Consider the following 12,100-nt stretch of genomic DNA (forward strand, 5'->3'; position numbering starts at 1 on the left):
AGTTCAATTAAGGAAATAATTGGCAAGAATCAGCAAATAATAAATAAGGCAAGAGAAAACTAATTAAGGCAAGAAGTTCAATTAAACCGAGTAGAGCAGTAAGAATCAAAGGTTTTGTTAAGGAAATGAGTTTCAATAAAACCAAAATAAGAACTTCAGAATAGCCCATGGTTTAAGAGAAAATCACGTAAAGAGTCAGCAAATATTGCAGACAATCCAAATAGGCAAGAAAGGTATAGTTAGGTCTCAACACATAATTTTTAACGAAGCAAATTGGTAAATCAAAATTCAAAACAACCTTGATTTAAGGAGAAAAAATATTGGTTTACCATAAATAGCCGGAATGAACATAGACATATAGATTTAGTAGACAAGTTAAACCAAGAAACTCAGTAGAGGCATATTAGAATAAGAAAATCACAAGACATCTGATTAGCTAAAGAAAAATCACAAGAACTAAAGCAAGGACAAAGTCAGCACACAAGTAACTCAGAAACCAAACAAAAAAAATGTCGAAAAATTCGGGCTTTTTGTATAAACGAGTTAAGGTTAGAGCAAACCCTACGAAATCAGTCAAAACACAGAAGAAGCAAAAGATCAAACACTCAAAACTATCAAACATTTTTGGAAAAGAAATTTTAGGGAAGCCCTAGTTTAGGTGAATGGAAAACAACTCGAAAATCAGATGGTTTTTTGTACAAAAATCATATAAAATAGGTCCAAACATCTCAGATTTGTACAGATCTAAGAAGTTTAGAAGGAGGAAATTAGGGTTTCGAGAAGAACAATACAAAGGTGAAGAAGCAAGCTTAGAAACCCATAGATCTAAGGCGACATAGGCAGATCTTACTAGGAATCAAACCGGAGCAGCCTGAAATAGGCTAGAAAGGGCCATAGATGGAAGCGGACTGACCCTGGTCCCTTGAGGATCTTAGAGATGGCAATACCAACGTAAGAGAAGCCATTAGAGGCCTGATGGTGGTAGGGAAACACCATAAAAGGCAGCAGATGACCGGCAATGTGGGTAAATTAGGGTTAGGGCTTGAGAGCTTTTGGAGAGGGAAGGGATTTCAGGGCGGCGATTGGTGAGGAATGAGAGGGTTTGGGGGGTCATTTGGAATTAAAAAAGGAAGTGGTTAATTGTGGCCTTTGATCTCTATGATCAACGGACGAGATTGAATGAGATTGGGGCCGGGTCGGGTATTAAGTTTTGGGCTGGGTAGGTTTAGGTTAAAAATTGGGCTGGGTATTGGGTCAAATTTGAATAAAAATAGGGTCAGATTTTAAATAGCTAATTTAAATAACTAAATAATTTATAAAAATAATAAATGAATTCCAAAAATATCTTTGTGTACTAAAATAATTTAAAATAGTTATTTAATATTTTAAAAATATAAAAGACCAATTGCATCACCTCAATTTGCATGCGCAGTCCGAGCGCATAACCGGAAAGCTTAAATGTAAAAATCTGTGAAAATGATAAATTTTGACTATACAACAACAACAACAACAACGACCCAGTATAATCCCACAAGTGGGGTCTGGGGAGGGTAATATGTACGCAGACCTTACCCCTACCCCATATTTTGACTATAAAATGAGTTAATTTTACTTCGGTCAACGTTTTGGGTAAACAGACCCGTAATCATGATTTTAAGGTCCTGGAGGGCACGTAGGAAAATATGGGACTTGGGCGTATACACTGAATCAAATTCTGAGGTCCCAAGCCCGAGAAATGAATTTTTAAAAAAAATTATTTTCTGAAATTGTTTAAAGGTTTTGGAAATGAATTTTGATTAGAACATGTTGGTACCGGGCTCGTATTTTGTTTTTGGAGGCCGGTACAGGTCTTATATATGATTTAAGATAATTCTATGAAGTTTGGTAAGAAATAGAATCCGTTTGACGTGATTCGTACCTTAAATGCAAATTTGATGTTTAAAGGAGTTTTGAGAAATTTTATTGATCTTCATGATGTTATTTTGGTGATATGAGTACACGAATAAGTCCGTGAGATATTTTTGAGGTTGTGTGTATATTTGGTTTGGAGCCCCGAGGGCTCGGGAGAGATTTGGATAGGCCACGGGGTGCATTTTAAACTTAGAAAAATTGCAGGTTTTTCAGCTGTGCATAGCAGGCCTGCAGGCTTCGCATTTGAGAAGCCTGGCTCGCAAATGCGATATCGCAAATGCGAGCGGCTTGTCACAATTGCGAAAGAAGCCTAGGCCAGATCCCTCTCCCAAATGCGAGATTATCTTCGCAAATGCGAAGTTTCCCATTTAGCCAGTGATTGAAAATGTGACCTATGTGTCGCAAATGCGAAGTCGCCAATGCGACATTTTGTTCGCAAATGCGAAAGTTCACCATTTCTGAAGTGTTCGCAAATGCGAGCCCTATTTCGCATTTCCTAACTTAGCAGAGGTCGGGATTCGCAATTACGAACCCCTGTTCGCAATTCCCATACCTGCGACCTGCAACTTTATACTTAGACGATTTTAAACCCAATTTTCACATCTTTTCAAAACACAAACTCCTTTGGGCGATTTTCCAAAAACAACTCTTCTTCCAAATCGATTGTAAGTTAGTTTTTACTCATTTCCTTCAATTATTAACATCTTTTAACATGATTTCAACTCAAAATCAATGATTTTCATGAGGGAAATTGGGTGTTTTAGGTAGAACCTAGGTTTTTCAAAAATAGGGGATTTGGATCTCGATTTGAGGTTCGATTTTAAAATAAATTATATATTTGGGTTCGTGGGGGAATGGGTAATCAGGTTTTGGTTCGAACCTCGGGTTTTGACCATGTGGACCCATGGGCGATTTTTGACTTTTTGGGCATTTATTGATGTAATCAAGTAACATGTGACTAGATACGAGCGAATTGGTGGTGGAATCACGAGGTAAAGCTATAGTTGAGGCTTGAATTGTGTTCGTGGCATCGAGGTAAGTGTTTGGTCTAACCTTAGCTTGAGGGAATATGAGTTGAGTCCTATTTTCTATGTGGTAATTGTTGAGTACGACACATAGGCATGGTGAAGAGTATCTATACGTTGGTGTCTAGCATGCCCGTGAGTGTTTATATTATGATTATCATGACTTAGTTGTATCTTTCATGCCTTAGTGGTAGTTTCTATTTGTTTTACAAAGTTTGTGGAAGGAATTATGATCTATGAACCTAGAGGAGAGTTGACTCAAGTTGTATAATGAATTGTGAAAGTATAAGTGATAATTGAACCTCTAGAGCATTGGCTCGAGTTGTGAAGTGAATAGTGAAGAAAAAATGAGAAAGAGAAGAGATCATTATGTTGTCACTCTTGCCGGGCTATTGTTGATTTATTTGTTGTCTCCCTTGCCGGGATGTTGATGTTATGATGTTGTTCCCTTGTCGGGATTTAATTGTTGAGATGTTGTTCCCTTGCCGGGATTTTTATTGCAATTTCATTTGTTCCCTTGCCCTATTGTTTGTGATTGTTATTTGGGTGAGGAAGAGAGTTAAAGCACGAAGGGTGATGTCGTGCATTGTTTGCTTTGTAAGGAAAGAGTGTAAAGCACGAAGGGTGATGCCGTGTATGATTATGAAGAAAGAGTGTAAAGCACGATGGGTGATGCCATGCCGCATGATGTACCATTCCGTGCTAATTATATTGATTATATGGTGAGGAAAGAGAGTAAAAGCACGAAGGGTGATGTCGTGTACATTTTTATTGTATGATTTCTTTGGTGAGGATGAGAGTAAAAGCACGAAGGGTGATGTCGTGCATTTATTGATTTCTGATTCTTTGTTGACATCCGAGTTATGTTGTTTCTTTTGGTTACTTGATGTCTTTCTATTCGGAATTATTATCTCCCCCACAACATGCTCCCCCTCCCATACTTGACTTGTTATTTCTGTATTCCTTTCTGCTGTATATATTTGAACTGCACAGGTTTATTTGGTAGTCTGGTCCTAGCCTCGTCACTACTTTGCCGAGGTTAGGCTAGACACTTACTAGCATATGGGGTCGGTTGTGTTGATACTACACTCTACACTGTGTGCAAATCCCGAAGCCGCTGGTGGACCGTAGTGTGGAGGCTACCTTCAGCCCACGCGGAGATCCAAGGTAGACCTGCAGGCGTCTCCTTTATTCCTATTTCCTATTTCATTTTCCTTTTATTCAGAAACAATGTATTGTCATTTTCTTCAGACCTTTTATGTAGTGAATCTTAGACCGTCTGTGACACTGTGACACCAGGTTTTGGGTGCTTTAGGTTTTTAAGAGTTGTAATAGATGCAGATTTCAGATATTTAATTGTTATCTTCTGCTTAATTATTTAAAGTTTTGTTGTTTTCATGTTATCGCCTTATACTTGTTAAAAAGAAATAATTGGATAATGAAGTAAGTAGTTAAAGGATTTGCTTGCCTAGCTCACATTAGTAGGTTCCATCACGACTCTCGAGGGTGGGAAATCCGGCTCGTGACAAGTTGGTATCAGAGCTCTAGGTTACATGGGTCTCACAATTCACAAACAAGCTTATTAGAGTTTGAGGGATCGGTACGAAGATGTCTGTATTTATCCCCAGAGGCTACAGAGTTCGGAAAAACTTCACAATTGTTCTTTCTTGTCGTGCGGTTTGGTTTCTCAATGCTAATTAAATTTCTACTTTGTCCTTTCGCAGATGGCGAGAACACGTGCTTCCTCATCCACCGATCCGCATCCCAAGCCCCCAGCAGCAGCTCCTACGAGGGGTAGAGGGTGAGGCCCAGGCTGTGCTAGAGGCCGAGGTAGGGGTAGAGCTCAGCCTCGAGCAGCAGCACTAGTGGCAGAGCCTCAGGTTGACTTTGATGATGAGGTTCCAGCCCCAGCAGTTCTGGTGGGCCCAGCTCAGGTCCCAGAGGGGTTTATTACTATCCCAGTTCTTCAGGATGCTCTGGTCCGTCTAGTGGGCCACATGGAGAGTGTCACCCGAGCAGGCTTGCTTCCTGTAGCACCAACCGACTCTCAGGCTGGAGGAGGATCCCAGACTCCTGCTACTCGCACTCCGGAGCAGGTAGCTCCCTGGATTTAGACTCTAGTGGTTCAGCTAGTTGTAGCAGTTCAGTCGTGTGTGGTAGCTCAGACCGGCGATGGAGCGGCTATGTCTACCGATGCTTTGTGGAGGTTGGATAGGTTCACCAAGCTCTTCACTACTATTTTCAGCGGTGCATCTACTGAGGATCCCCAAGATTATCTAGACAGCTGTCACGAGGTTCTCAAGAACATGGGGATAGTTGAGACCAATGGGGTTAATTTTGCTACTTCACTTGTCTGGATCCGCCAAGACTTGGTGGAGGGATTATTGTTTGGATAGACCAGCCGGATCGCCAGCTTTGACTTGGGAGCAGTTTACTTAGCTATTCCTGGAGAAGTTTCTCCCTATCACTCAGAGAAAGGTCTATCGGAGGCAGTTTGAGTATCTCCAGCAAGGTTTTATGACTGTTACCTAGTATGAGACCAGATTCATCCACTTGGATTGTCATGCCCTTATCATACTTCCCACCGAGAGAGAGAGGGTGAGGAGGTTCATTGATGGACTTATTCAGCAGATTCGTCTTCAGATGGCTAGGGAGGCTAGGAGTGAGATATCTTTCTAGGAGGCGACCAATGTGGCTAGGAGAGTGGAGATGGTTCTGTCATAGAGAGGTCGTTATGGGTTCGACAAGAGGCCCCGTCATTCAGGCAGATTCAGTGGTACCTCATCTGGAGGTAGGGATTCGTATGGTATAGGCCATCCTTCTAGACCTTTTCAGTCAGCACTCCAGGTTTCTTACGGTACTGCAGGTGGTCGTGGTCCGCAAATTCAGTATTCTGATCTGTAGACATACAGTACACCACCAGCTCCTATCAGTGTACCGCCGCATCAGAGTTTCTGGGGTGGTCATTCAGGTCATCAAGGCCAGTAATCTCAGTAGCCGAGGGCTTGCTACACTTGTGGTGATATGGGTCACATTGCTAGGTTTTACCTCGAGCATCGAGTAGCTCTCAGCATCAGGGTTCTCGTGACATGGTCCAGGCACCAGGTGTTTCACTGCCCACCCAGCCAGCTAGAGGTGGGGGTAAAGGTGCTAGAGGTGGAGGTAGAGGTATTAGAGGTGGAGCTCAGGCCGCTAGAGGTGGAGGCCAGCCAGCAGTAGGCCATCCCAGAGATGTAGTTCAAGGAGGTGGGGCCCGACCCTAATGTTATTCTCTTCCAGCCAGGCCCGAGGCTGAGGCTTCAGATGTAGTTATTACAGGTACGGTTCTGGTTTGTGATAGACATGCTTCAGTGTTATTTGATCCAGGGTCTATACATACTCGTATGTGTCATCTTATTTTGCACCGTATTTGGTCATGCCTAGTGATTCTTTGAGTGCTCTTGTTTATGTGTCTATACCGGTGGGTGATTCTACTGTGGTGGATTGAGTCCATCGTTCATGTATAGTTGTGATTGGGGCTCTTGAAACTCGCATAGATTTGCTTCTTCTAGACATGGTTGATTTCGATGTCATATTAGGGATGGACTGGTTATCACCTTACCATGCTATCTTGGACTGTCATGCCAAGACTGTGACCTTAGCTTTGCCGGGTTTGCCTCGTTTAGAGTGGAGAGGGACTCCTAGTCATTCTATTTGTAGTGTTATCTCTTATGTGAAGGCTCGACGTATGGTTGAGAAGGGGTGTTTGTCCTATTTGGCATATGCTCATGATTATAGCACTGATGTTCCTTCTATTTATTCTGTGCCCATTGTTTATGAGTTTCTTGAGGTTTTTCCTTCAGACCTGTCGGGTATTCCACCCAACAGGGATATTGACTTTTGCATTGATTTGGCTTCGGGCACTCAGCCCATTTCTATTCCGCCATATCGTATGGCCCCGTTGGAGTTGAAAGAGTTGAAGGAGTAGTTGCAAGACTTGCTTGAGAAGGGTTTCATTAGGCCTAGTGTTTCGCCTTGGGGTGCGCCAGTGTTGTTTGTTAAGAAGAAGGACAGGTTGATGAGAATATGTATTGATTACCGGTAATTGAACAAGATTACAATCAAGAATAAGTATCCATTATCGAGGATTGATTGTTTGATCAGCTTCAGGGTGCTAATGTATTTTCAAAGATTGACTTGAGATCTGGCTACCATCAGTTGAGGATTAGGGCATCCTATGTCCCTAAGACAGCTTTTCGCACTCACTGTGGACATTATGAGTTCTTGGTAATGTCATTCGAGTTGACAAATGCCCCAGCAGCTTTTATGGATTTGATGAACCGAGTGTTCAGGCCTTATTTGGACTCGTTTGTGATAGTCTTCATTGATGATATTTTGATATATTCCCGCAGCCGGGAGGAGCACGAGCAGCATCTCAGAGTGTTTTTTCAGACTCTGAGGGATAGTTAATTATATGCTAAGTTCTCAAAGTATGAGTTCTGGTTGAGTTCAGTTGCATTCTTGGGTCATGTTGTATCGGCAAAGGCTATTCAGGTTGATCCAAAGAAGATTGAGGCAGTCAAGAGCTGTCCTAGACCAGTATCAGCTACAGAGATTCGGAGTTTCTTGGGATTGGCAGGCTACTATCGTCTGTTCGTGGAGGGATTTTCATCCATCGCAGCCCCAATGACCAGGTTGACCCAGAAGGGTGCCTAGTTCAGATGGTCGGATGAGTGTGAGGCAAGCTTTCAGAAGCTCAAGACAGCTCTGACTACGGCACAGGTGTTGGTTTTGCCCACAGGTTTAGGGCCTTATATAGTTTATTGTGATGCATCTCGTATTGGGCTTGGTGCAGTGTTGATGCAGGATGGTAATGCCATTGCCTATGCTTCACGGCAGTTGAAGATTCATGAGAAGAACTATTCGGTTCATGATTTGGAGTTGGCAGCCATTGTTGACACATTGAAGATTTGGAGGCATTATCTGTATGGCGTGGCATGGGAGGTGTTCATGGATCACAAGAGTCTTCAGTATCTGTTCAAGCAAAAGGAGTTGAATTTGAGGCAGAGGAGGTGGTTGGAGTTATTGAAAGACTATGATATCACCATCTTATATCATCTGGGAAAGGCCAATGTGGTGACCAATGCTTTGAGTAGGAAATCAGCCAGTATGGGTAGTCTTGCTTATATTCTGGTTGGTGAGAGACCGCTTGCTTTGGATGTTCAGGCTTTGGCCAATCAGTCGTGAGGTTGGATGTTTCTGAGCGCAGCTGTGTGTTAGCTTACACAGTCGATCGTTCTTCATTATTGGAGCATATCCGATATCGGCAGTATGATGATCCCCATTTGTGTGTCCTTAGAGCCATGGTGCAGCGCGGAGGTGCCAAGCAGGTTACCTTAGATGATGATGAAGTTTTGAGATTGCAGGGTCGAGTTTGTGTGCCTAATGTGGATGGTCTTCGAGAGTTGATTTTAGAGAAGGCCCATAGATCCCGGTACTCTATTCATCCGGGTGCTGCGAAGATGTATCAGGATTTGCGGCAACATTATTGGTGGCGGAGAATGAAAAAGGATATCGTTGCATATGTGGCTTGGTGTTTGAATTTACAGTAGGTTAAGTATAAGCATCAGAGGCCTGGTGGGTTGTTCCAGAAGTTTGAGATTCCCGAGTGGAAGTGGGAGAAGATCACTATGGGTTTTGTTGTTGGACTCCCCCAGACTTGGAGGAAGTTCGACACAGTGTGGGTCATTGTTGATAGGCTGACCAAGTCAGTGCATTTCATTCCTATGGCAGTTTCCTATTCATCCGATAGGTTAGCTGAGATCTATATGTGGGAGATTTTTTGTCTTCATGGTATGCCCGAGTCTATTATTTCGGACCGAGGTACGCAGTTTACCTCCCATTTCTGGAGAGCAGTTCAGCAAAAATTGGGCACACGGGTTGAGTTGAGCACATCGTTTCACCCTCAGATGGACGGGCAGTCCGAGCGGACTATTCAGATTTTGGAGGATATGCTCCGAGCTTGTGTCATTGACTTTGGAGGCTCGTGGGATCAGTTTTTGCCTTTAGCAGAGTTTGCCTACAACAACAAATACCAGTCGAGTATTCAGATGGCTCCTTCTGAGGCTTTATATGGTAGGCGATGTCGGTCTCCGGTTGGATGGTTTGAGCCGGGAGAGGCTCGGTTGTTGGGTATGGATCTAGTTCAGGATGCCTTGGACAAGGTTGGGATCATTCAGGATAGGCTTCATACAGAGCAGTCCAGGCAAAAGAGTTATACCGACCGCAAGGTTCATGATTTAGCATTTATGGTCGGTGAGCGAGTTTTGCTTCGAGTGTCACCTATGAAGGGCGTGATGAGATTTGGGAATAAGGGCAAGCTTAGCCCTACGTTCATTAGCCCGTTTGAGATTCTTAATCGAGGGGGAGAGGTGGCTTATAGACTTGCGTTGCCGCCGAGCTTATCGGTCGTGCATCTAGTGTTTCATGTATCCATGCTTCGGAAGTATCACGGTGATCCATCCCACGTGTTAGATTTCAGCATTGTCCTGTTGGACAAGGACTTGTCTTATGAGGAGGAGCCGGTAGCCATTCTAGATCGGTAGGTTCGTCAATTGAGGTCGAAGAGTTTTCCTTCTGTTCGTGTTTAGTGGAGGGGTCAACCTCCTGAGGCATCAACCTGGGAGTCCGAGTCCGATATGCGGAGCCGTTATCCCCATCTTTTCCCCTACTCAAGTACATTCTTCTGCCTGTTCGAGGACGAACAATTGTTTTAGAGGTGGAGAATGTGATGACTTAAAAATGAAATTCCACGTTTTAAGGCTTTAAAAACATCTCTTAGCATCTTCTCGATTTGCGTGCGCATTTCGGGCGCGTAGCTGGAAAGCCTAAATGTAAAAATCTGTGAAAAATGATAAATTTTGACTAAAAATGAGTTAATTTGATTTCGGTCAACATTTTGGGTAAACGGATCAGGACCTGTGATTTGATGGTCCTGGAGGGCCCGTAGGAAATTATGGGACTTAGGCGTATGCCCGAAATCGAATTTCGAGGTCCCAAGCCCGAAAAATGAATTTTTAAATAAAATTATTTTCTGAAATTATTTAAAGGTTTTGGAGATGAATTTTGATTAGAACATGTTGGTATCGGGCCCGTATTTTGGTTTCGGTGCTCGGTATAGGTCTTATATATGATTTAAGATAATTCTGTGAAGTTTGGTGAGAAACGGAATCCGTTTGACGTGATTCGGACCTTAAATGCAAATTTGATGTTTAAAGGAGTTTTGAGAAATTTCATTGATCTTGAGGTCTAATTCGATGTTCATGATGTTATTTTGGTGATATGAGTACACGAATAAGTCTGTGGGATGTTTTTGAGGTTGTGTGTATATATGGTTTGGAGCCCCGAGGGCTCGGGTGAGTTTTGGATAGGCCACAGGTTGCATTTTAAACTTAGAAAAATTGCAGGTTTTTCAGCTGTGCATAGCAGGCCTGCAGGCTTCACATTGGCTCAAAAATGCGATATCGCAAATGCGAGTGGCTTGTCGCAATTGCAAAATAAGCCCAGGCCAACTCCCTCTCCCAAATGCGAGATTATCTTCGCAAATGCGAAGTTTCCCATTTGGCCAGTGATTGCAAATGAGACCTATGTGTCGCAAATGCGAAAGTCCAGCATTTCTGAAGGGTTCGCAAATGCGAGCCCTGTTTCTCATTTCCCAACTTAGCAGAGGTCGGGGTTCGCAATTCCTATACCTGCGACCTGCAACTTTATACTTAGATGATTTTAAACCCATTTTTCACATCTTTTCAAAACACAAACTCCTTTGGGCGATTTTCCAAGAACAACTCTTCTTCCAAATCGATTGTATGTTAATTTTTACTCATTTCCTTCAATAATTAACATCTTTTAACATGATTTCAACTCAAAATCAATAATTTTTATGGGGGAAATTGGGTGTTTTGGGTAGAACTTAGGTTTTTCAAAAATTGTGAATTTGGACCTCGATTTGAGGTCTGATTTCAAAATAAATTATATATTTGGGTTTGTGGGGGAATGGGTAATCGGGTTTTGGTTCGAACCTCGGGTTTTGACCATGTGGGCCCGGGGATGATTTTTGACTTTTTGGGAAAAACTTTGGAAAACTCAGTTTCATGCATTCAAATTGATTCATTTAGCGTTTATTAATGTAATCAAGTAACTTATGACTAGATACGAGTGAATTGGTGGTAGAATCACGAGGTAAAGCTATAGTTAAGGCTTGAATTGTGTTCGTGGCATCGAGGTAAGTGTTTGGTCTAACCTTAGCTTGAGGGAATATGAGTTGAGTCCTATTTGCTATGTGGTAATTGTTGAGTATGACGTATAGGCATGGTGACGAGTATCTATACGTTGGTGTCTAGCATGCCCGTGAGTCTTTATATTATGATTATCATGACTTAATTGTATCTTTCATGCCTTAGTGGTAGTTTCTATTTGTTTTACAAAGTTTGTGGAAGGAATTGTGATCTATGAACCTTGAGGAGCGTTAACTCAAGTTGTATAATGAATTGTAAAAGTATAAGTGATAATTGAACCTCTAAAGCATTGGCTCGAGTTGTGAAGTGAATAGTGAAGCAAAAGTGATAAAGAGAAGAGATCATTATGTTGTCACCCTTGCCGGGCTATTGTTGATTTATTTGTTATCTCCCTAGCCGGGATGTTGATGTTATGATGTTGTTCCCTTGCCGGGATTTAATTGTTGAGATGTTGTTCCCTTGCCGTGATTTTTATTGCAATTTCATTTGTTCCCTTGCCCTATTGTTTTTTATTGTTATTTGGGCGAGGAAGAGAGTTAAAGCACGAAGGGTGATGTCGTGCATTGTTTGCTTTGTGAGGAAAGAGTGTAAAGCACGAAGGGTGATACCGTGTATGATTGTGAGAAAAGAGTGTAAAGTACGAAGGGTGATTCCGTGCCGCACGATGTACCATTCCGTGCCGATTATATTGATTATATGGCAAAGAAAGAGAGTAAAAGCACGAAGGGTGATGCCGTGAATATTTTTATTGTATGATTGCTTTGGTGAGGACGAGAGTAAAAGCACGAAGGGTGATGCCGTACATTTATTGATTTCTGATTCTTTGTTGACATCCGAGTTATGTTGTTTCTTTCGGTTACTTGATGTCTTTCTATTCGGAATTGTTATCTC

Source organism: Nicotiana tabacum, chromosome 22, assembly GCF_000715075.1.
Source record: "Nicotiana tabacum cultivar K326 chromosome 22, ASM71507v2, whole genome shotgun sequence".
Taxonomy (NCBI): Eukaryota; Viridiplantae; Streptophyta; class Magnoliopsida; order Solanales; family Solanaceae; genus Nicotiana; species Nicotiana tabacum.